Source organism: Solenopsis invicta, chromosome 9 (assembly GCF_016802725.1).
Source record: "Solenopsis invicta isolate M01_SB chromosome 9, UNIL_Sinv_3.0, whole genome shotgun sequence".
Taxonomy (NCBI): domain Eukaryota; kingdom Metazoa; phylum Arthropoda; class Insecta; order Hymenoptera; family Formicidae; genus Solenopsis; species Solenopsis invicta.
The window spans coordinates 3508047-3535509 of record NC_052672.1 but is presented as its reverse complement, the minus strand read 5'-3'; the positions used below and the strand labels follow the sequence as shown (position 1 = coordinate 3535509).

Here is a 27463-nt window from a genome sequence, read left to right as displayed (position 1 = left end):
CACTGATAGATCTCATAACATTTGGTTTGCCAAACTATGTAGCTGACAAAATTGACAGAAAAACTTTGCAAGAAACTCAAGATTTATACAATGAGATAAGCAGATTACAACATCTTGTTGATAAAAATACAAGTGATAAAAAAGGAAAAGTTTACTCTAATAACAAGAAAAAAAAGAATGAAGAAAAAAAACCATGCCAAACATGTGAGGACGTAAAGAAAGGTAAGCGTTTTCCCTCTGAAGCAAGTTGTTGGTTTAGAGAAAAAAGTGAAAAAAATAAAAAGACAGATCTACTGAAAACAGTGAATAATTCGGAATTGGAAATAGAATTAAACAAGGAAAATCCAAAAAATATCATTATTAATTAAGGTCACGCTATTATTAAATGATGACATCTTGGAAGTTTTAGGAATTTATGATTCAGGCTCAAATGTATCAATAATTAACGCAAGATTATTGAAGATAAAACAGAAAGATATGAGTAATGTACAAATACTAAACTTAAAAACTATTAATGGTGTAAACAAAACAAAAGGTATAGTTAATTTGAAAATAAAAATATACAATATGAAAAGGATCATAAACGTCTTTGTGGTGGACAATGAAAATTTTACCTATGATTTTCTCATTAGTTTGGATCGCATAAAAAATTTCAAATTAACCTAAAATGAAAATCTGGAGATAATACAAAATAAAAATCCATATGAGAAAGAAAAGGTCAATACTTTTAAACAATCAGGTAATATAAGAAAAAAAATATTTAAAATACAATTGAAACAAATGTCAAAATTCTTAATATACTAGAGGACAAACAAAAAGAAAAAAAGTCCTTACAGTCGAAGACATTAAAACAAGAAAAATAAGAAGTAAACTTTAATGAACACATAAACGCCGATGAATTTGAAGTTTTAATAAATTATTTAATTTCATATCAGCAGTCAGAAATTGATAAATTAATAGACAAATATAAATCAGTATTTGCCAAAGATAAATATGATGTCGGCACGGTAAGAGATTATGAGACTCATATTGACTTAATAATAGAGAAATACTGTTGTAAATACCCTTACAGATGCACATTTGAAGATAGAAGAGAAATAGATCAAGTAGCAAAATTGTTAGAAAAAGATCTGATTGAAGAATCATATAGCCCATTTGCTGCCCCAGTTACTCTAGCATACAAAAAAGAAGATAACAAAAAATCAAGATTATGTATAGATTTTAGAGAACTTAATAAAATTGTTCCTCAATCACAACCTTTTCCACTGATAGAAGATTTGATAGTGAAAACAGTGAACTGCGAATATTTTACAACACTGAACATAAATTCAGCATTTTGGTCAATTCCTCTGAAGATACCAGACACACAAAACTGCATTCGTAACACAGGAGAGCCATTTTCAATGGACTTGCCTCCCATTTGGATTAAAAACGTCACCAGCAATTTTGCAGAGAATACTAAGCAATATAATAAGAAAATATAAACTTGCTGATTTTGTAGTAAATTTTCTAGATGACATTATAATATTTTCGAAAACTTTTGCAGAACATATGGTACATCTAGTAAAACTATTAGAGGCAATCTTGAAGGAAGGTTTTAGACTGAAATTTTCAAAATGCACATTCACAAATAAGCAGGCAAAATATTTAAACCACATAATAGAGAATAATTCAGTTAAACCAATGAAAGATTACTTAATTGCAGTTAAAAACTTTCCAGTGCCAGCAACAAGGAAGAATATCCGCCAATTTCTAGGTAAAATAAATTTTCATCACAAATTTATACCACATATTGCAGTTACACTAAACCCAGTACATACGAGGTGTGTTCAAAAAGTATCGCGAATTTTGTGTGTTTTCAAAAATTATTTATTTATTCATGAATATCTATTTTGTCCCCTTCAAAGTAATCCCCATGAGATATTATACACTTGTGCCAACGGTTTTTCCAATCTTCGAAGCACTTCAAAAAATCATTTTTTTTTATCTTGTTCAGCTCCTCCTTCGATGCCGTCTTTATCTCGTCAAGCGTAGCGTAACGTCGTCCTTTCATGGGCCTCTTCAGTTTAGGGAACAAGAAAAAGTCACAGGGGGCCAGATCTGGGGAATACGGTGGCTGCGGCATCATTAGTGTGTTGTTTTTGGCCAAAAAGTCGCGCACAAGCAACGATGTGTGAGCAGGGGCGTTATCGTGGTGCAAAAGCCAATTTTTGTTCTTCCACAAATCCGGGCGTTTCTGGCGGATTGCTTCGCGCAAATTGCGCATAACTTGCAGGTAATATTCCTTATTGACCGTTCTACCCTGTGGCAAGAACTCATGATGCACCACGCCCCTGCAATCGAAGAAAACTGTCAGCAAAACTTTCACATTCGACCGAACTTGGCGCGCTTTTTTCGGTCTTGGTTCGTGCGGCAGCTTCCATTGAGATGATTGAGCTTTGGTTTCCACGTCATAACCATAAACCCACGATTCGTCACCAGTTATGACCCTCTGGAGCAAATTTGGGTCATCGCGGACAGAGTCCAACATCTCATTAGCAATGTTCATGCGATGCTGTTTTTGGTCGCAATTGAGCAATTTTGGTACGAATTTCGCGGCGACCCGTCTCATGCCCAAATCATTGATAAAAATCGAATGGCACGAGCCAATTGATATGTTTAGGTCCTCAGCAACTTCTCTAACGGTGATTCGACGATTGGCCAATACCATTTTCTCCACTTCATTAATTTTTTCGTCTGTTGTTGAAGTGCTCGGGCGTCCGGCACGCTCTTCGTCGTTCACATCTTCTCGGCCTTCTGAGAACATTTTGTACCACCGATAAACGTTGCTTCGGTCCAAGGTAGCTTCTCCGTATGCCACAGTCAACATTCGGAATGCATCCGCGCATTTAATTTCGTTTTTCACACAAAATTTGATACAGGTTCTTTGATCCATTTTTTTGAATAGGTAAAAATCGAAGACGATCCAAAACACGTGCAAGCAAAGCAGCTGTCAACAATTAAGTGAACATTCAAAATGGCCGAGCTTGTCGGCATAAGTGAGAGACATGAGTACCAACATAACGCCACAAAAAGATCGAAATTCGAATATACGTAACCCGCGAAAATTCAAAATTCGCGATACTTTTTGAACACACCTCGTAAGCTGTTGAGGAAAGAAGTACGATTCAACTGGTCAAAGAAATGCCAAGAATCTTTTGATAAGATAAAGTCATGGCTGTGCTCTGAACCAGTCTTAAAAATATTTGATCCAGATGTTCCAATTAATATCTACACAGACGCATGCATCATAGCGTGGGAGCGGTGTTAAAAGAAGACAAGAATGGAGTAAGTAAATCAGTGGCCTACTTTTTAAAAAAATTAACAAAAGCCCAAAAGAAAAAAAAGGCAATATACCTAAAATGTTTGGCAATCAAAGAAACCGTAAAATATCGGCAACATTGGCTCATGGGAAGAGTTTACGGTATACTCGGATCACGAACCCTTGGAAAATATGAATCTGAAGGCTAGGACGGATGAAGAATTGGATGATTTGACATATTATTTATCACAATATAATTTTAAAATAAAATACAACCCAGGAAAAACAAATCAGGAAACAGACTGTTTAAGCAGAAATTTGGTTCTAAAACCTTATGAAAATACAGATGAAATTTTAAAAATAGTAAATTTAATCAAATTCAAAGATATACAAAATGATCAAAACACAAATCTAGATCTACAAAAAAACAAACTGACATGAAAAAATAGAGTTTACTACAGGAAGACTAAAAGAAAAGAAAAACTTATGTTATCAGAAAAGCTAACAAGGAAACACAGGGAAGTGTCCGCCTCAGATTAAAACGAGTTTTTAATATGTTGTAGTACAGATAAAAATAAGAGACACGTATTTTTTTATACGTGCCCATACGCACTTTAAGGGGGTGAAACACCCCTTTGAAGAAAATCGGTTTTTTTCTTTCGAAGCGTATGCCGTCGAAACTATAAGAGATAGAAAAAAATGTTTTAAATAAAAGTTGAATGGTTCGAAGAGTAATTTAAAACAGCAAAAAAAAAATTTTTTTTTTAATTCTTTTTAATACTTTCCCCTACCACTTACCTATTTTTTTCAAAATTTTTATTTTTTTTATAAGCAAAATAAAGCTTATTTTATTACGAATTCAACGGTATATGATAAAGTTACGATACAACATTCCCATTTTCCAAAAATAATTAAAAATATCTTTATACGCACGGTACGCGCACCCGTCCGCGCGTTCGTGCGCTACGGAAGTGACTCCCTTCGGTTTCGACGTGCCTTTAATATGTTGTACAGATTAAAATAAGGGACACGTATTTTTTACACGTGTCCTAATACACTTTTAAGGTTAAACACCTCTTTGAAGAAAATCGGGTTTTTTCTTTCGAAGCGTCTATCGTCGAAATTATAAGAGATAAAGAAAAATGTTCTCAATGAAAGTTGAATGCATGTTTTTCTCGCATAAGATGACAAAAACATTTCGAGGACAGTCTGTGTCTAACATGAAAACGCAGACATTGAGAAAAACATTTACTACAAAATAAAACGACACTACACTAAAGAATTACGGTGTTGTAAGACATTAATTTCTTGTTTAGAAAATAATATGTAATTAATATAAGTTAAACATTTATTTACTGGTCTACATGATTCAACTAGAATATTTGTTCTCTTCAACATTTTATAAATAAGGAGACTTGGATTACAAAAAATTATTACTCACACATTCCATACCTTCACTATCTAGCTCATCAACTAACAACAAGAGAACTAAATGTGCAACAAGAGAACAAAATTTCCTATCTTGAAATAGAATGTTTACGTCTCGGCAGTATTGACATGTATAGATTCAAGAGTTACGTATGTAAGGAAATGACCCAAAGTGCACACGCCAGTAGCGTGGTTATGCATATTTCTACACTAATCGAATTTAATAAACACATTAATTGAATTGTATAAATGCAGTATAAAAAATGAAATTTCTAACTAATTTTTTAATTAGTTTTATGTTAGTTCTCTTGTTGTTAATTGATGAGCTGGCGTTAGATAGTGAAGGTATGGAATGTGTGAGTAATAATTTTTTGTAATCCAAGTCTCCTTATTTATAAAATGTTGAAGAGAACAAATATTCTAGTTGAATCATGTAGACCAGTAAATAAATGTTTAACTTATATTAATTACATATTATTTTCTAAACAAGAAATTAATGTCTTACAACACCGTAATTCTTTAGTGTAGTGTCGTTTTATTTTGTAGTAAATGTTTTTCTCAATGTCTGCGTTTTCATGTTAGACACAGACTGTCCTCGAAATGTTTTTGTCATCTTATGCGAGAAAAACATGCATTCAACTTTCATTGAGAACATTTTTCTTTATCTCTTATAATTTCGACGATAGACGCTTCGAAAGAAAAAACCCGATTTTCTTCAAAGAGGTGTTTTACCCTTAAAAGTGTATTAGGACACGTGTAAAAAATACGTGTCCTTTATTTTAATCTGTACAACATATTAAAGGCACGTCGAAACCGAAGGGAGTCACTTCCGTAGCGCACGAACGCGCGGACGGGTGCGCGTACCGTGCGTATAAAAATATTTTTAATTATTTTTGGAAAATGGGAATGTTGTATCGTAACTTTATCATATACCGTTGAATTCGTAATAAAATAAGCTTTATTTTGCTTATAAAAAAAATAAAAATTAAAAAAAAAATAGGTTAATGGTGGGAGAAAGTATTAAAAAGAATTTAAAAAAAAATTTTTTTTCTGCTGTTATAAATTACTCTTTGAGCCATTCAACTTTCATTTAAAACATTGTTTTCTATCTCTTATAGTTTCGACGGCATACGCTTCGAAAGAAAAAAATCGATTTTTTTCAAAGGGGTGTTTCATCCCCTTAAAGTGCGTATGGGCACGTATAAAAAAATACGTGTCCCTTATTTTTATTTGTACTACAACATATTAAAAACTCGTTTTAATCTGAGGCGGACACTTCCCTGTGTTTCCTTGTAAGTAAAAAACTGATAGGAGATATACATAAAACCTACTGCCATTTAGGAAGAACTCAAATGATGAACAAAATAACACCATTTTATTCAACGGAAAACCTTGTTAACAACATCAAAAAGATCTGTGACATTTGTGAAATCTGCATAAAAAATAAGTCAAGAAAAAGATCTAAATATGGATTGATGTCACACCTGGGTCTTGCAAAATATCCTTTCAAAATTATATCCATTAACATTGTTGAAGGTTTTGGTGGATCTTGTTCAATAAAAAAATATTTACACCTTTTAGTTGACCATTTTACGAGATATTCATATATTTCAATATCGAAAAATCAAAATCCAAATAACTTTATTAAGCTAATGAAGAAGATGACGCAAAGTTATAAAATCGACATGGTATTAACGGATATGGAATAAATTCGAAAGAATTTAAAGATTTCCTAAAAAAAGAAAACATCACGATGGTGTTCACGGCTGTTGACACACCATTTTCAAACGGTCTCAATGAAAAGCTAAACCAAACATTAATTAATAAAATACAATGCAAAATTAATGAAAGTATTAGAGCATTCAGTTAGTTTGTATTTCGCGCCTCCTACTAGTAATCATTTCCTTTCAGGCACAAGTGTGCCATCTCTTTGTAACTATAGTCACTAGATTCTTTCCCGCCAAGTAGGCACTTCGTTACGTGAGATATTGCTGTCCGACTAACAAGTCACTCGATGTACTGAAACCTTAATAAATACACTTTTGTATTCAATAACCTGGTGTTTATAGAAAGTGATAAAAAGATTGCATAGACAACTATTGCACAAGAAGGTGTAGAATCCTATAACAAAATAGAACACACAATTACAAAGTTCGCCCCAAAATATCTATTGGAAGGCGAAAATGTTAATATTCTAACACAGGAACTAAAATCTACGTGTACAAACAAAGATTTAAAAAAAGACAGAAAATTAGCTTTAAAAAATATCTTAAAGTCACATGATTATAACAAGAAAAAATTTGATGTGCATCGGAAAAAATTAAAATTAAACGTTGGAGATCTAGTATATGTGGAAAATGGCAACCGACTAAATAAGAAGAAGTTAGATGAATTAAGAATTAACCATTCAAAATAATAAAGAAGATTTCCAATTCTATTTATGAAGCTGACACCGGACATAAGAAGACGGAATCAAACCTTTTCCATATTACGAAACTAATCTCAGTAATGGATGATTTCGGAACAATAAACCATGTTACGATGCATAATTGTTTTTTTTCCAGGGAAAGAGATGTAAAGAAAACCACGACACAATAATACTGGTGTCGATACTTTTCTTAAAAATTTGAAATTGCTACTAAACCGATAGAGGCAAACGATGAAGTTTGAGTAGGAAACATGAAGATCAAATGGAGAGAAGCACGTGTTTTGGAAAGTGCGGAAAAATTATTTAAATAAACTCTTAAAAAGAACGTACCAAAATTAAAAGCTTTAAATGTTGTTTCTTTTGTTTTCACAGAAATGATTTCATGAAATTAATGTAGGAATTAACTTTGTACATAATGTAAATAGAACTTTTGTTTTTACAAAGAAACGCAGTTAAGTTTTCATTCTAATCTTCCAATCTCCCAATTGGATAATTAAAAACACATTACACATGTAATTAACAATTTGTATTGTTATTCAATTTTTTACATGAATTAAATGTTTAATTCAAATTTAATCTTTTTTAACGAAAAAGATACAAGAAATACTTTTTGTAAACTAAATATTTATTACGTTTACATTAATGTATTCTGTTTTAATAAATCTATCTGGGTTCCGATCTTATTTTCAATCGGTCTTAATACCGTATTTTCGGTGCAGAAATTCCGGTCAATTCGGATTTTTTTTTTTTTTTTATCGGTTTTAATCGTACATTTTTGGCAGGGATAGTTAAAAAATCACTTAAAAATCTTAAAAAGTACATCAAATGACATCATAATAATTTTTCCCAAAATGACTTATGTCATCATAATCTTATTATGATTTCGTGTTCTACCTGGCTATTAGACATGTCTATTAGGCCTGTATATTACACTTGTATATTAGAGGTCTAAAAGATAACACTTTTACGTCTATTTAAATCCGTCTATAGACTTACCTTAGACGGTCAAATAGACGTCTAATAGACGTCTAATAGACGTCTAATAGACGTCTATCCGATCTCGTTTTTTCGCCTGGGCCCTAATGTTATAAGATTTTTCCTTCCTTTCTTGTACAAATGTTATATCATTTTTTTCTCACATCTTATTGATACATCGGAATACCCGATGTACTGCAATTTCCTCTTTTCAATTATGTTTGCCGCACCTTGGATCCTCTTGAATAAAGGGACTACTATCCGCGACGACCTCAATCCCTCGACTTGTTTTAACCGATTGTTTCCTCTAGCACCCGACAAAGGCTGCATCTTTACAGACGGTTCCAAGGCCGCAGACCGGCCCTTTGCGGGCTTTACGGTGGTGGATGTGTCAGAAAATTGTATTCATCGTTTTTGAACGATGCGTCCATTTTTACCTGCAAAACAATGGCAATTTTTTCAGCGTTAAGAATTGCATCCAATTCTTCATATGAAATATTATCTATCTTTTCTGACTTTAAAAACGTTTTGCGAGCTCTGTTTCCTTCCAAGAGAAACAGAAAGAATTCACCCAACTTAATTTTAAATATTTTGTATAACCTGGAAGAATTAAAGCACAGGGAAAAGAACGGTATGGATTCCGACTCAACTGAATATCACGGGGAATGAGCAGGCGGATTGTACGGCTAAGAAGGCTATTGTATCAGAGATCGACTTTGAACTTCTTCTCCCTTCCTTTGCCCTAAGTACGTCATGGAGGGACAAGCTGTATTGTAATTTGAATAGGCTGAGAATCGAGGATTACCAAAGGGCTCGTATTTCTTCGAACGTTTTCCAGTAAGGAATCGTAAGCCATGGTTTAACAATTTTAAATTCAAACGGAAAAGCGTTGTATCTATCAATAGGTTATTGAGATCTGGCCATACCACTCTGACGGAATGTCTGTTCAAGTATTCACCGTTATGTGAATGTGGAGATATTCAATGTCCCAACCATATTTTCTGGCAATGTAAACTATTGGACGAACAAAGGAAGAACCTTCTACATATTCTTTATATTCATAATTTTATGGGCGTTCTGTGTTACGTCTAGTTGAGTCGAGACTGTGATACTTATCGTAGCAATAAGCGGGATATGGGAAAGGCAGAGAAGGAGCGCAATAGTTTGAGCTCGTGCACGCGCATTAGGCGCACGGCACAAACGGAATGCTTAAAAAAACAGGGATATAGGTCAGTAGGGTGATTGGTATCCAATAACTAACATCCGAGATTTCTACACTTCTTGGTCCTGTTTTGAGGCAACGTATCTGAACGCTTTACCCCTGGGATCGGACCTCGTACTTAGTCTATCGTGAGCACGGGATTTATGGATTAAATGAAAGTCGTAGGATCTTAATTACATTGAAAGGTTGTAATTAACGACATTTTACACAAACTGTTTCATTAAATAGATATATTTTAAACTAAAAAAAACTTCTTACAAAATGAATTGTTATAAAAACGAAAAAAAATACTAAAAGGAATTACTAGCCTTAATTGCGATAGTTGGTGATAAACTCTTACAAAGTTTTTCATTTTAGAAATGACATTACTAATTTAGTTATAATCAACTAATAACAACTGATATATTAATAATGTGGTTGCAATGGTTGATAAGAACAGAAATAATTTCTTACATATATTCTAAGAAAACAATTGGGGTAAATTCTTATCTTATGAAACAACGGAAGTAAATTCTTACATGTACTTTATAAAATAATTGAAATAAATTCTTACATATTTTTTATGAAATAACTGAAGTAAATTGTTACATATATTTTATGAAAATAACTGAAATAAATTCTTACATATATTTTATGAAATAACTAAAATAAATTCTTACATATATTTTATGAAATAACTGAAGAAAGTTGTTACATGTATTTTATGAATATAACTAAAGTAAATTGTTACATATATTTTATGAAATAACTAAAATAAATTGTTACATATATTTTATTTTAAAAACTATTTTAAATCTCGGTTGGTAATTATTTATAATGCTTAAATAACTCCGCATAGTTAAATAATGGATAAAAAAAAGGGTAACAGAAAACCTTCTGATGTAAATTCACAAGATGTTATTTAACGCGCTCGACTCAACTGCGTTCGGATAAATAATAATCTTACATTAATATTTTATATCGCGGTTTGAACGCAAACAACCCTTGACTCGCAAACAAGCGGAAACTATGTGTGGTGGTGTGTATTTGAGTGGGAGTGTTGTACCAGTTCCTCGATCCTCACCGTGGAAGCGGGAAACGTTTTGTAGAATTTACTGACAGGGACTAAAAAGGGTAAACGATGGCCGAAGAGAAAAAAGGGAATGTCGACATTTGGTGGGGAATTTGTAATTGTTCTAAATCAACAACAGAGTCAGGCCTGATACAAAACCTGCCGGACGAAAGAGAGACAAAAACTATGGGATACGTAAAAAGTTCTGGAATCGCTAGCCCGATTCCGTGCAGGTGAGCATAAGGGGAAAGATTGGATGAGAGGATCTCCTCGAAATCGTGAGAAATAGGAGAAGAGGGAAAAAGGAAAGCGAGGTTTTTTTTTAGATTTTGGGGAATACGTTTCCTCGCATTCTCAGGGAGGTGCTAAGGAATAAGGGAAGGAGACACGTGGAGAAAACTCTTCGTATTCTCTTGGAGGTGCCAAAGAATGGAATGAAGAAGAGGGAACAAAATATTTTTCGCACTCTCGTAGAAGTGCCAAAGAATGAAATGAAGAAGAGGAAACAGAATATTTTTTGCATTCTCGCTGAGATGCCGAAGAATGGAATGAAGAAGAGGGGACAGAATATTCTTCGGACTCTTGTAGAGATGCTGAAGAATAGAAAACGGGATTTCCTCTACGCTTGACATAGGGGAGGGGAAAGCGCAGCAAGAAAACTCGAGAGAACCCGACGGACAAACATCGAACTGTGGAGGAGTTAAGCGGCAGAGATGATTGTAATTCTCTTCAGCACTAACCGAATTAGCCGGAGAGTACGGGGATGAGTTCTCTGGGTTAAATTCTAGACGGGGGACCGGGAAATAAAAAATGCTTGAAACCAATTCAAGGGGAGGGGGAAAGTCAGAGGTTACTTTATAAAAAAATAACAAATAATTCGAGAGGGCTGAGGAGGAATGGTTGAGGGATCTGAGAGACCTCAGGCTCCTCGGAAACAGGAGGTGGAGGGGGTTGGTAAGGAATCGGCTCAGCTTCAGATTGACTACGGCTTATTCCCTGTAGAAACTCGTAGGCCTCGTTAAAGAGGTAACCCGTTCTCCTGGTTTTTTCCTTTTGAAGACGTTTCGTGCCTCGGCGAGTTTGTTTCCGGTGTGGATTATCGTTTTGCATTAAAAGTTAATTTGAATAAATAAATAAAGAAATAAAAACAAAGATGGGGAAATAGGGGGGGGGGGAGAAAACAAATTTGTTAGCAACTTACTACTTGTGATCTTTATTTCTAGATTGTGCTATGAGTGAATGCTTTCCAAGCTTCGCCAGTCCGTTAGTCAAACTTGCAGTGGAAGCAGAGATGTCTCGTGCAGAGTCGGGGCGTTGCACACTTGTAAGAATTAACAGTTAGTGATCGCAAACTGACTCGATCAGAGAGACTCTAACCTAATGAACCAGAAAAACTGTCCTACGCAAACTGAAAATCTCAGAGTTTGACACTCTATGAGCGCGCGTTCACGAGTCGATTGTCTATGTTTGAAACCGGCGGTCCGAGCATCGCAGACTCGAGCAAGATTTTGCCACGGACTGCGCAACGGATAGAACTGAAGTAAAGTTTTTGATCCGGAGTTACTCCCTTTATACTCAATTTTGCCCATAAATTGGAGGCCGTGAGCACAATTTTTCCTATCAAGGCTTCCACATTTTCCTTGAATTTCAATTCCCGGAGTGCAATTATCTCTAATGTTTGTCAATGGTGCTTGCTTTCATCTAGTACCACAAGTCACTACTCTTGGAAGTAATCTCGTTAATTTAGTTAATGTTCATGAGGCTAATGCATGCGACTCCTTGACGGATCTCAGAAGGTTGCTACTCGGTAACTCTTTGGGATGTTTATTATGCCAAATATTATAACTTAAGATAATCGTGGCCGTGTGAATTCGGCTTCTTGGCCTTTTATGTCCCGGCGTTTGCCGACGCGGCCCACTCGCGTCCGGTGCTAGAAACCGCTGTGCTTTCAAGAGGGCTCATAATTTAATTTTAATATTTGTTGGGCTAACGGAAGTAACTAGGCCGGTGCACCTTGGAGACAATCTTTGCGTTCAATTACGATACCACGCACACCAATTTTTGTTTGTTGAGAGCACAAGTGGCCTTCATTCTTACCTCTAATCTTTTCTAACAGAGCTTGCACGTGTTCAGTGCCGAGCAACTACATTAAGTGGAGGGACCTGTTCCGTTTTACTTACTCGGCTAAAGTAGACGACTTGATCTGTAGAAGATCATTGTTTAACATTTTCCTTTTCTTTATATAAAAATCTTAACAGCCGTGTCGCTTAACCAGTCGTCTGGTCCCTCAGATTTTTCTCACGCTGTTCTTGAAAGTTTATAACGCATTTGATGTGTTATCGTGCAGTGGAAAACTTGAATCGAGTTTCCTTTGGAGAGGGGATGAATTTTTGTTGCTCAACCCGTTTCCCGTGTATTGCTCTTGAAGGAAAAGAATCGTTACTCCGCAGGACATAACATTTGCATTGATCTATTTTTATACTTTATGATCCCGGATATCATCTTCGAGATGGCTATTTTTATTGACGCCATTCCGACCAAGATATAGCATGACGCTATCTATAATTAAACACATTTGCTTTCTTTCCCCGTTGGTTATGCTCTAATGGACTTCGGCTTTGACTTGCTAAATTTTCAATCTTAAAAGGTCATAATTATAATTATAATCCATCTTACTGTCATGTTTATTATACGTTTTATCACTTGTTTCCTTTTTCCTCCTCCATTTTTTTAATTATAGTAATTCAAACTCGGGCATTTGTATTAATACAAAGCTCTAACTATGATTTTGATTTCGAAACCTGCATGCTCAATTTATACTTGAGTCAATTTTATTGCGGTTTGTTTAATTTTAATAATAATTCTAAGTGTAATGGTAACATTTAACGAACTAATTAACAGTACCGATGGTTTAACAGTATTAATAGTTTAACAGTATTGATGATATTGTGATGTAACGTAGCCCTACCATTAGTGTTACCTGGGTTAATTGTTTAATTATTTAAGTGTAGGATCTTGGTTCTAACAATGGATACGCCCATATACGACAATATGATGTCATAATATTAATGTTTGTAAAAATGTTCATCAATTGATCTCATAAACGTATAATATAGTATTAGGATAAGCTAATAATATGCTTATGAAACTCGTATTCTAACGTTTGTTGACTTTTTTTCTTTCTTGTATTGATCCGTTTAAAACATCTTTCTATTACTATATTCGTTTTACTATAAGGTATTTTATCTTAATTTAGTCCATGATATTATCTAATGGTTGTTTCGGCTTTCCAAGCTGTATTGGAATATAATTTTACTTTTATGTATTATATGTGATTAAAATCTCCTCGACATAGTAAAAGTATCTAAATCCATTTGAATTTATGTTTAACTTTGTTAAATTTCTAAACGATTCTGCATTACCAATGTAACCTAGTTTATAAGTACAACTGTATCGGCTAGATGGCTCTGCCAGGCCTTATTTCCTTTTTCCTGAATAAAAAAAAAACATAATGACAGCTGATTTCGGTAGTTTCAGAGAGGTTAGACATTTGTCAATAATATTCAGTACATATCGCTTTGAGTTTCTTACAAAACCCTTATTTTTTATTGTGTTGAATATGTCAACTTTTGTGTTAACTAAGCAGTATTTACGGGAAGTTTTAGTTTCCTACTTTAATTGGAAGAAAAATGCAGCTGAAGCGCATCGAATGTTGATAGAAGTTTATGGTGACAATGCTCCAAATAATAAAATATATAGGAAATGGTTTTGACGTTTCAAGAATGTTGATTTCAGCGTTGAAGACAAGCCTCGCTTTGGACAGCCAAAAAAAATCAAAAACAAAAAATTGCAGGCAGTACTCCGTGTCAAACACAAGAGGAACTTGCAAAATCATTAAGTTACGAAACAAGCAGTTTCCGTATGACTGAAATCCATGGGAATGATGAGAAATGAACCAAAGTAATTTGTACTCCCAATAATATTTATTCTTTGTTGTTAAAATAATATCTATTAAAATAGTATACTTCACTGAATAAAAATTAACAAAAAATTTGAAAATAGACTTTCTAAGCTTTAAAATGCTTTTTTAAAAAGATGATGTAATAATTTTTCTCACTGTTATCAAACTTCTTGTTTAAAACTCATTTTTATATAAATTTATATAAATCTACATGTATGAAATGTTTTAATGCATGTATGCAGTAAAAATAATATCAAATTTAATACATTTTACATGTTTTAGAAAGTTCATCCTTTTTATGTTAGTTTAACAAAGGATGCATATGTTAAAATATAACACAAATATTATATAAAATAATTAACACAAAAATGTAGAACTTTGACACAATTTGGAAGCAAATTGTGGAAGCATATTTCTTTCATAAAATTAAATGTTTATAATATGTTAAGTTAAAACATTTCATTCATTTATCTTACAAGGAAACGTTTGGAAGTGTCCGCCTCAGATTTAAACGAGCTTTTAATATATTGTAGTACAGATAAAAATAAAGGACACGTCTTTTTTTATACATGCCCTAATGCAGGGGGGTAAAACACCCCTTTGAAAATAATTAGTTTCTTTCTTTTGAAGTGTGTATTGTCGAAAATATAAGAGATAAAGGAAAATGTTCTATTTGAAAGTTAAATGGCTTGAAGAGTACTTTACAATAGTGATAAAATTTGTTTTCTTTTTTTTTACATTTTCCCACATCATTTAGCTATTTTTTCAAAATTTTTATTTTTTTTATAAGAAAAATAAAGCTTATTTTATTACAAATTTAATGGTATATGACAAAGTTATGATGCAATTTTCCCATTTTCCAAAAATAATTAAAAACCACTTCATAACGCATTGTACCGCCTACACATCGGTGCGTTCGATATTATTTCACAATAAAACGGATGTCTTATATGGCGTTGACTACGCAAAAGAGCACGAAGACAAATCAATACAATACAATAAATGTTGAAGTAATAGTTTTATAATAATAATAATAGTAATAATAAAATAATAGTGACTTTCAAATCGCTAAGATAAGTCAAACTTTTTGATAATATGTCACAGTATATGTGAAAAACAAATTATGAATAAAGAAATTATTATTTATTCATAACTTGTTTTTAATAATATAAACATTTCTCTTGATTATTTCAAAATAAAATGACACCAAAAAAGAATAACAACAATTACGGTATTGCAAGATATTAATTTTTTGTGTACAAAATAATAAATATAATTAATATAAATGTTACGTACGCGGATTGCAAAATTGTTATCCGGGACGTAATTTTTTTTTCTCTCTTGGTTTGATTTTACTTCTTTTTGAGATTAAGGCAGCTGTCACCAGTCATGGCTCTGAATCGTACGATAACACACCTAGATACACGACGATTACGACGGGTAAGAGGAGAAATTTTGGGAGGATTACGTATAATTATGTGATTAATAAGCAGTGAATTTAGAAAAATTTAATAGAGTTTTATTGAAATAAAAAAAGTTTTGGCATGCGTGATTGAGGGTACGTTTGGCGTGAGATTGTTATGAAAGTACATGTTTCATGTAAACTTATTCGATTTATTTTGTTTGTGTGTTTGTATAAGTGTTACTGTTTCTGTATAATTGTTTCATGAATGTCAGAATAGTAGAATAAGTGTAAACATGTAGACGTTTGTATGATAGAATCGAATTTTTGTATAATTGCTTGAAATTATAGGAATGATCGCTCTGGTTAATAGAATAAAAGAGTTACGCTGTTTGGATTTGCGTCGGGTTCCATGTAACCGCGATGAGATTTTTTGTCCATATTTTATTTAACTTATCCATTTTATGAATTAACAAATTGAATTTAAGTTTCGGTTGCCATGAAAATACATTAACAGAGTTTTATGTCTTAAATCATGAAGAAAGGAAAGGCTGAGACTTTGATTTGCATGAATTTACAGTAGTTCAAAGTTTTAAATTTAATAAGTAATTAATTAGAGGTGAATCAGTTGGGTCAAAGACGACGTCCGTCCGAATGCCTTTTGAAAGAATAAAAATTTATTTTGGAAAATTTGAGAGACACTGGTTATAGAGAAAGAGAGTCGAGGAGTCGCGTTTGCGAATCTTCCTCGACGGCAAGAGAGAAGAAGAAAGATAGAAGACGTCGAGGAGTCGCGTTAGCGAATCTTCTTCGACGCTTGGGGGGAGAGAGAGAGATATAGAGAAACGAGTGAGGCCACACTCAAGCTAATACTTTGTGTGGTTCAACTTTCTGAGTCTCTGATAGAAAAGAGAGAGAAGGTTAGTAGAGAAGGAAAAGACATCCGACAGAGGCCATCCCGAAGACCAACGTCTTCGCCTGGGACAAAACCCACCAGTCGGTGTGATCATACTTGGAGGTCTGTGTTTTGGTAGTCGCCGGGCAGCGAATCTCGCTCAACCCACAAGACGGATCTGAACTTCGGAGCTCCGATTTCGCTCCTTATATAGGCAAGGATATGGGCAAGAAGTGTTGCGGGACAATTCCTCAGGTTCGCGGAAAATTCGGAGCGATAGTTTTTTGTAACGCATAGTTCTTAGGGGCCCGCACCGCTCCGCGACTGCGCGGCTTGCGCCTATAGTTTGCGCGATGACGCGGAGATCGTACGCGCTTCGTTTCTAGATGGTCGCGAAAACCGCGCGACGCGGAGCTTGCATAGGGCCGTATTATGATTTTTCCCAACTTCGCGCTTTGTACTGGTAGGAGAATTTTATTAGAAGTATACCGATAACGAATTATGAGGTTCGCGTAAATTTGGGTTTTATTTAATTAGTCGCAGATTGGTTCCAAATTTGATTTGCTATTGCTCGAGAAGTTTAAAAAGGATGGCGCGAGAAAATAAAAAATTTTATCTGCCAGACGTAACATAAGTTAAACATTTATTTACTGGTCTACATGATTCGACTAGAACATTTGTTCTCTTCATCATTTTATAAACAAAGAGACTTAGTTTACAAAAAATTATTACTCACACATTCCATACCTTTACTATCTAATATTAGCTCATCAACTAACAAAAGAATTAACAGAAGACTAATTAAAAATTTTATACTGCATTTATACAATTTAATTTATGTGTTTATTATACAGGGTGATTCAGAATAACCCGTGGTCTTTTAAGAGACGTATTCCTGGTCGAATTTTAAGACGATTTTTCCTTTGCCAAAAATTTGTCAGACGCTTAGATTTCAAAATATCAGCCGATTAAGTTAGCGTATCATGGATTGAATACAGATGGTACGCAGGGGCGGCGCACTCACCGTTACACGTGGGTGTATCGTGAGGTGCCTGCTGCGCTCAGCTGATATAACACACAAGTATTTCTCCCTTCTCTCTCTCTCTCTCTCTCTCTCTCTCTCTCTCTCTCTCTCTCTCCCCCCTCCCCCTCCCCCACTCTCTCCCTCACCCTCCTTCTGTCTTTCTCTCTCTCTCTCTCTCTCTCTCTCTCTCTCTCTCTCTCTCTCTCTCTCTATCTGTCACATCACAATGCTAGCTTTAACTTAAAAATGTAATTAATTTTCATCTTAATTTTAATGATTTTAATAAGAGAAGTGCCAGGAAATTCTTTGTACAGTCGAAGACTCGAACAAAGAATTGCACGAAATCTACAAAAGTATTTATATCTCGAGTTTTTAGAAACAGTAATACTTTTTTTGTCACAGAGAGAGAGAAAGGGGAAGGGGAGAGAAAGAGAGAAAGAGCAAACGCACGTGCGCGCACGTGCGCGCGTGCTTGCATGAACAAGTTTGGACATGCATTTACTTACGTATTATTCTGTACAGCGATCAATTAGTTGTATCCACAATGAGACAGACCAAAGTTTCCTTGATCATCTCGTAAATTATCACTTTAATGTCATAATACACAATTCATTCACTTGATCGATAAAACTTGAGTAACTAATTAACGATCACTTCGAGTAACGATCACTGTAAATAATTATTAGTCATTCGGCGTGCGAAAATATGTAGCTCGATAAAACTCGTGTTTACGCGCGACGAACAGACAACACGTGTTTACTCGACAACAGGAAAGAGCCGACTGATTTTATGGGATACGTTATGATCGAATATGAATGCGTAATTGGTCGAACAGAAGTTAGAACGCGGCAATTTAAAAGTAAAGTAGTGATTAATATTGTTTTTAATAGTAAAATTTATTGAAAAAGATTTTTCTATTTATTTTATTAAAATTATTTTTTTATATCAAGAGATTCTACATTGAGAAAAAAAGTTATTAAATTTTAATAAATATTTGTTTGAATACTTGCAATGACATAATTTATTAAATGTAATTAAATATCTAGATTTCGTGCAATTCTTTGTTCGATTCTTCGACTGTATAAAGAATTTCTTGGCACTTCTCTTATTAAAATCATTAAAATTAAGATGAAAATTAATTACATTTTTAAGTTAAAGCTAGCATTGTGATGTGACAGAGAGAGAGAGAAACAGAGAGAGAGAGAGAAAGTAAGAGGGGAGAAAGACTTGTCTGTTGTAACAGCTGAGCGCAGCAGGCACCTCACGACACACCCGCGCGTAACGGTGAGTGCGCCGCCCCTGCGTACCATCTGTATTCGACCCGTGATACGCTAACTTAATCGGCTGATATTTCAAAATCTAAGCGTCTGACAAATTTTTGGCAAAGGAAAAATCGTCTTAGAATTCGACCAGGAATACGTCCCTTGAAAGGCAACGGATTATTCTGAATCACCCTGTATACAAAATTTGATTAGTTTAGAAATATGCATAACGACACTACTTAGCGCATGCACTTTAGATCATCTTTTATCTGGAAATTTAATTTTTACATCTCGGCAGTATTGACCTTTGTAACAAACCGCCTTTCCGCTTTCCCCTCCACCGCTCCGTGCTGTCCGGCCGAACACTCGCCGGACAAAGAATAACAGGCGCATAGCGCCAATAAGTATTCCACATCGGCATAGCGCACAAACACGCATCCGCGCGTCAAGATACTCTCCGCGCACGCGCAGTACAAGCGAACAAAGTGGCGGTCGAGGCCGATCTCGAGTGGCGAGAATCCCTCTCTTCGATATCGTACGGTCCGCTTCCCGCACAACCCCTCCTCACGAGATCCGGCTGTATAAGTGCCGCTGCTTCCACAGGGCTTCTTCTTATCGGTCCGTCCGCTAAGAAGTACTCCTTCCGCTCCAAACCGAACTCAAGCCTTGAGTTCTGTCGAGGACTCAACGACAAGCTTCCTAACTATCTCTGATTCTACGGACTCAAGTGTCTTGGGCTCAACTGAGCAATCTTGGTGAACCGGAGAAACTGACAAACTATCGGGCGGATCCCGATAGCGCACGAGACCAACAGCCCACTACCACTCACAACGACCGATGCCTAGAGTTTTTCCGTTGTTTGGGTTAAATAAGTTAAGATGATTGGTTGGTGGACTATCGCACTGTGCGCTATCGAATCCCGTCCCATCCTATCTCCTCTCCGTCGGCACAGACTCACTGAGGTGTGGAGTTCCGCGCCTCCAGCAAGAAATCTTGGTGGGAATCGTTGCCACCGCCGCAACAACGCGGTATTAACCGCTACGCATCGCGATCACTGACGTTCCGCCGTACCGTCAAGTACAGCTGTACCATGCGCGAGCTATATTGCCATCGGGCACGCGCGCCTGTGGCCGTGGCCGTGGCCTTCGGCAAGGCCGCGCCAAACGCGTAAACAAGGATTCCAAGTTTGGAGAAATCCGTCTCGGAATCACCGACCGTTGTAAATAGCCGCGATCTTTTTCGCGTATCCGTTTCCTTCCGACCGAATGTTTGCATTTAGTTTCCGTTATTCGTTCGTCCGCGCGTTAATTACAATTTATCTATCCATCCGTCCGCGCGTAATCATAGATTTTCTGTTTCGTTCGTCCGAGTGTCATCTCCATTTCATCCATCCGCGCGTCGCTTCTGTAAATATGTTTCTTTCTTCACAATAAACTGATTTATTTTATCATCTATAAATACCCGTCTAGTTCTCTCGACGACCTACCCGCGTCCTCGTCTACCGACACAACACCGCCCATACACAAAGTCAGGTCGTTACACCTTAATATATATACATTTAAGTGTTACGTAAATGTCACAACATAACTTTGTTATATACCATTAAATTTGTAATAAAATAAGCTTTATTTTACCTATAAACAAAATAAAAATTAAAAAAAAATAGGTAGGTAGTGAAGTAAAATATTTAGAATTAAAAAAAATTTTTTTTATAACTATTATAAAGTACTCTTCAGCCATTTAACTTTCAAATAGAATATTTTTCTCTATCTCTTATAGTTTCAACGATACATGCTTCAAAAGAAAAAAAAAACGATTTTCTCAAAGGAGTGTTTCATCCTTAAAAATGCACATATAAAAAAATACGTGTCTTTTATTTTTATCTGTACAACATATTAAAGGCACGTCAAAATCGAAAGGAGTCACTTCCACAGCGCACGAACGCGCGGATGGGTGCGCGTACCATGCGTATAAAGAAGTTTTTAATTATTGTTGGAAAATGGGAATGTCGTATTGTAACTTTATCATATACCGTTAAATTTGTAATAAAATAAGCTTCATTTTGCTTATATAAAAAATAAAAATTAAAAAAAATAAGTAAGTGATGGGAAAAAATAAAAAAAATTAAAAAAAATTTTTTTTAACTGTTATAAAATACTCTTCGAGTCATTCAACTTTCGTTTAGAACATTTTTCTCTATCTTTTATAGTTTCGACTATATATGCTTCGAAAGAAAAAAACCGATTTTCTTCAAAGGGGGTATTTCCCCCTAAAAGTGCAAAAGGGGCACGTATAAAAAAATACGTGTTCCTTATTTTTATCTGTACTAAAACATATTAAAAAGCTCGTTTAAATCTGAAATGGACACTTCCGAACGTTTCCTTGTCAATAGAATTTTAAAGCTATTATGTTTTAAAGCTGGATTATTTTTATATTATTTGTTTATTTACTCATAAATTATGTTAATTTAACATTTAAAAAATTTTGAATATCAATTTAACATAAAATATTTAAGTAACATAGTCACATATTATGCTAAATTAACCTTTAAAGAAGGGATGAATCTATTTTTAAAATCTTACAGCTTTTCTTTAAGTAAGGTTCTTTGCCTCAATATATGATATTATCCCGGAATCATTATATTGGCTTTCTGTTCTTTATGGCATTATCAATATTAAAAAATTGACAAATTGTGTTATATGGGTTTTTAAGTTCGTTGAATGCAAAAAACCCCGCACAAAAATTGTGGAAAATGTACTTTTGTTAAATTAGCTGCAATAGAAGTATGTTGTTATTCTCAACATCCCTAACAAACGTCTTCATGGGCACAACTCTCTAAATAGAGTACTTTTCCGTCTAGAAAAGTTTAACGTGATCGTATCGTGCTTTTATAAGAAGCAATTATTGTATAAATGAGTGTAGATATTTATGTATGTAGGTATGTGTACAATGAAGTGCATTAATGAGGTCCTTTTTCGGTGTAAGAACTCCAGCAATTAAACCAATCATGTGTTGCTATTGACTTACAATTAGTGAGTTCGTCTAATTATCTTGCCGAAAATATGTAATTAAAATCAATTTTTTAAAAATAATCTAAATTGATCGGGATTTCTGCACCGAAAATACGGTATTAAGACCGATTGAAAATAAGATCGGAACCCAGATAGATTTATTAAAACAGAATACATTAATGTAAACGTAATAAATATTTAGTTAACAAAAAAATATTTTTTATATCCTTTTCGTTAAAAAGAATGAAAAAAAAAGGTTAAATTTGAATTAAACATTTAATTTATGTACAAGATTAAATAACAATACAAAGTGTTATTTACATATAAAAATATAAAATTTTATGTGGAACAGCGTTCCACACACACGTCATATTTAAAAAAAGTGAGAGCGACTATTCGACTCGAGGTTACAACAAGCAACTCTTAAAAGTCTCACTGAAATATGAGCTGGGGAGTCGGCTGCTGTGGTATACCCAAGGACTTTGATTCTGTCCATGGGAAAATTTTTCAAACTGAGAAGTCACCACTTTCTACATACTCGCAGTTCATGATTAATGAAACGACTAGAGCTTATTGGTCGTTACGTTAATCATAAACTGTAAGTATGTAGAAAGATAGCGACTTCTCAGTTTGGAAAATTTCCCCATGGACAGATTTAAAGTCGCTGGGTGTACCTAGATATAACGCCTTTGGCCGCACTCGACTCACGAGAAGATCTCCCGCGGCGTGGCTCCTTAGCGGTGGCGCCAGCACTCACTTGTTAAATCTATTTCAATCCAAAATTACAGGATTTTATAAATTATAATTAAATCAAATTTTAATGTGATGTGACACGCTGAGACGTTGACAATTCTTGTGTGTTATTTTTAAATAAAGAAATATTTTGATACCAGTCTTGAGGCTGTCATAGCCATTGATATCGTTAACCGAGAGGGTTCCCGGATGGATGCCACGTGTTGGGCACTTTGCCGACGTTTTGCAAACATTGCAGCTTGCATCATCAGGGCTGAGAGCTCCGATACTGAGCTCTCTTCGGTTGTGGTGGTCTTTATACATCCCGTTGCGCCCGCTAGGGGTTGGGGTGGGGGGTTGATTTGGTCAGCCAATCGGAGCGTTTTGATTGACCGGCCGGTCTAAAAAAAAAAATGATATTTTGAATTAAAACCGATTACTTTTTAATCCGCTTGTTGATTGAATTGATTAAAACAGCTTAAAACCGAGTAAAAAGGATTCCGTTTTAATCGGTTTTAATCGCACATTTTCGGCAGGGACTTTAAACGTCTCTAGACGGAAGAGTACTGTATTTAGAGAGTTGTGTTCATTGAGACTTTAATACGAGACGTTGAGAACAACAACATACTTCAATTGCAATCAATTTAATCAAGGAACATTTTCCATAAAATTCGTGCGGAGTCCTTCGACATAAGAAATTCAAAATAGCAAATCTAATATGCAGCTTGAGAATTAAAAAAATAAATTTTCGTAGATGGTTTTAACATTGTTGATTAAAATAAATAATATGTATACGTCATATTTTATACAACAGATTTTAAAAAGAAATGAATATATTCATGTATTTCATATACGGCTAGGATTTGCTATACTTTAGGATAGTATGTATAGAATAAATTGTGGAGTTATTTTATAGATTGATTTTACATTGTTCTTTTTTAATATATTTTCCTATTTTCTAGTTTTGTTTTTTTTTAATTTGTTTTTGTTTCTTTTCTTTATTTTAGTTTTTATCTAATTTATATAATAATTAGATTTAAAAAGAAAAAGGAAAAAGCAATTTAATAGAAAATAAAACTTACGATTAATCAGAATTAGGTGTTAAGTATAAGATTATTTACGAATATGTGTAGTCACTGATTTCTACCTATCAATTAATTTCATTATTGAGAGTCCGGCAGCACAAGTTTTAAGACATTAAAATTATATTCTTATGTAAGTGACGAGTAAAATATTTTTTAAATGTATTTATACAAAAATTAAAATGTACCTATACGGATACTTAAACACTTTAGAGGTATCTGAGATACATATCAAATACTTCAAAATTATATTTCATTGTAATAATGGTAATATGCATGAAATATATTAAATAATTGTATCATTAATGTTAGTGGCATATAACATTAATGAACAATTATTTAATATATTTCCGTCATGATCTAATTAAAAGTACAATATATGAAGCGTGATTAAACACATAATGTTAATTTAGAATGATGTAGACTATACAACATATAGTCTTTTATTGTTACAGATTTTTTAAATAAAAAGTTCTAGAAATTTGACAAACTTACATAAAAATGATAAATAAAATGTATATATAAGTATTTGTTAAATTTAATTATGAAATAATATTAAATAATATTTAAATTTACAATATTAATTTAATAATGTGTGAAAAGCCGAAAGATATTGAAAAATTTTCCAACCAAACATAAAGAGTGAGTCCCAGTTGCGTACAGACCTAACTGGACACCACCAATCACGTAATTTAACTAAACCAACCTATAAACCAACCTATAAACCAACCTATAAACCAACCTTCACCTAATCCAACCTATAAAAATACTCTAGGCATCGGCCACTATGATTGGTGCGCAACTGGGACGCTCCCAACATAAATACAGAATAAAAAAAAAGAACAGATATTCTTTGTATATTCTTGTCACACATCAATATCGCTCTATCTCTTTAGCATTCAATATGATACAATATTGCAAATATTTGATTAATCCGATAACTATTCCATTCGTTTTACAAATCAAAAATGCTTTGAAGATATTATTACTTAATGTATCTGAAAATCTCAGATAGTAAAACATGATAACTTAATCTAAAACAAATCATTGCACAGATTAAATTGCTTGTTAATTGCTATTATGTTGCCTTTTATTTAATGCGACAAAAATGTTTTAGTCAATTTAGGATCAAAATGCTGAGTTTTATTGTCGAGCAAATGTAGAAAAATTATTGAAGTCAATCTGTGATAAGTATAACGCTGATAAGTTGTTAGAAACTTGCCGGTATTATATTTTAAAAGCTATTGCTGGCAGGAACGTAATGATAAGAGGATACCCTCTTCTGTTGCTTTGTTGACAACTAATGAGAATATTTGTGACAAGTTGTCGACAACTTACAATTATTTGACTATCTGGGATGTATTTAAAAATAGTTCACATATTATTTTTTAGTATCTAAATACAGATACAAATGCTTTAATTCGAATGTATCTCAGATACAGATTAAGATATACAAAATGTACTTCTATACAAGATAATTCCTAATGGTTGTACTCACTTTTTACCACAGAAGTACGCATTTGTAATTTCTAATATAATAATATGTTAGAAATACATATTCGTCGGTAAATCATGCTCTTATGGTAAAAGGTGGATACAACTATTAAAAATTACCCTTTATATATATGTATCTAAATTTTAGATACGTGTATAGAGATACTACCATTACTGCATGCTTACAATACAAAAATAGAACAGCGCTTTTATATTGGTACTCTAAAGATTAACACTTGAATATGTTAAAAATTCAAAAATTTCAAAACACAAAAATTTTAACAAGCATCAGTTTTAATACAAATACTAAATGTTGTTCATTATGTACATAAATGTATTAAGGACGTTCACCGACTGTAATCGTAGCCAAAAGTTTACTGCACGCTCACTTCTCGGTGCATAGCGCATCTCTTCCCCCACTCCGCTTCCCATGCAAATACATTTTTTGTTGAGTGTACTCACGGAAACAAGCAAACGGAGTTCGATGTCTTGTATGTATACACGCACACTGCCTTGCGTTGAGAAAAGCTTAGACCCGGCAACGTTGCAGATAGGAGTGAAAGAGAGAGTAACACGGACAGGAGCTGCGTAACGTCAAGCGTCAGGCATCTGTTAGTGAGGTTAAAGGACGACCAACGCGTACAATGTCTCATCAATATCGCAGATCGAATGGCAGATTCGTGAAAAAAAAAGATTAGACAATGAGTTACTACGCACATGTGCTGCGCGCGCGGCGTTGCCGCGTCTCAGCGGTGGCTCTTCTTTCATGCGGCGACTCGCTTCGAAGTGCTGTCGGATACATCACTTCGAACTTCGATAACTCAACAACGGCACCGCTACGAATCCCCGTTTTTTTTTATGTTGTTTATAGCATCGCCCTGCATCATATCCTACTTTTTCAGAAAAATCGAATAGATATCACAGTCGCTATGAATTAAAATGACACTTCAGCGCACGCTTGGGCTATACCTTACATGTTAAAAGCTGCAACTTTGAAAATTAATAACTCGAATTCGGTACCGCTATGTTTCCTGGAATTTAGGGGATATATCAATAATGATATTAATAGCATACAGTTTAAATTTGAAGCATTTTGTATAGAAATCGATTAGCCGGTGAATGTCCTTAAGGGAACTGAAAAGTAATGTTTTTTTAAAAATAAATTGAAACAGTATGTACAACATATTTTTTGTTCATATAATATGTGATATTCAATATGTAGTGTATTAAATAATATAGTTGACATCATTCTATGACCGTTCACTTATTTATTAATTTTTTAATTTCTTTCTCGAGACGCTAATTAACTTTAATTTGAAAAATATGAATAAGGTGATTGGAATATTATATTTATTCTTATAAAACTTTTTTTTAAGGGGATCCTAAAGTATCGCGAATTACTGACATTTACAGTGCATAAAATATCTTCGGATTAGCGTTACAGAATCACAAAAACTTTATTTAGAATTGAAATATGCGTAAAAAATAGAGGTACTCAGGTCAATTTTACAAAACAATGGAACAAAAATTTAATAAATCATTAAAAATTTACTCGTATAGCCTAAGATTAACTTTACCTTACTACAGAAGTTGTGTAACTCGTACGTACAAAATGATAGTAGAGTGCCCTTCAGAAAACATGCACGAATAACACTGACTATGTGAAGTTACGTCTAAACTCCTAATAAAAAAGATTAAATAAAGTGCTTTTACCACATATATAGGGAAAAGTAGGGTTATTGTACGCACTGGATAATTGTACGCTTCTTGGTTTGGCATCTTCCCGATGAATAGAGATTATATTACAGTGATAATTGAAGGCTAAAGGTAGTTTTTTTAAATATATAACCATAGGTTATATCATTTAAAAACGTAGTTAATTAAAAAAATAAGAAAAAGTAAAATCATGATTTTTATTGCAATTTCGGCGTTTAGAAAATAAGGCAATAAGTCTGTATTTTTAATTTAATCATTTAATCTTATTATACCTAACAAAAGTACGTTATTTCATTTTTTGAGCTATTGTTTATTAAATTTAATTAAATAGTCTTTGAGTAATTGTTTTTTTCATTAAATCAAGTCCATAGTGGACAATTTTATGCATCCATCTTGAAAGGCGCGAAAATAACTATAGTGCCACTAATACAGTATAGTGCAGTTTGTTTAACTAAAAAAATGGACTATAATCTTATTTT

General features: G+C 34.0%; 2 protein-coding genes across 2 annotated transcripts in view; one reads left to right on the top strand and one right to left on the bottom strand.

The window, feature by feature from the left end:
• LOC105204319 (tyrosine-protein phosphatase 69D) overlaps positions 1–27463 on the top strand; it is a 309057-nt gene that overhangs the window by 272822 nt on the left and 8772 nt on the right. The gene's annotated exons all lie outside the window — the stretch shown is intronic.
• Positions 8341–27463, bottom strand: part of LOC120356747 (TBC1 domain family member whacked-like) — a 512462-nt gene continuing 493339 nt past the window's right edge. Inside the window, exon 6 of the transcript XR_005575536.1 lies at positions 8341–8569. The gene's annotated coding sequence lies outside the window, so the exon portion shown is untranslated. The remainder of the gene's footprint in view (positions 8570–27463) is intronic.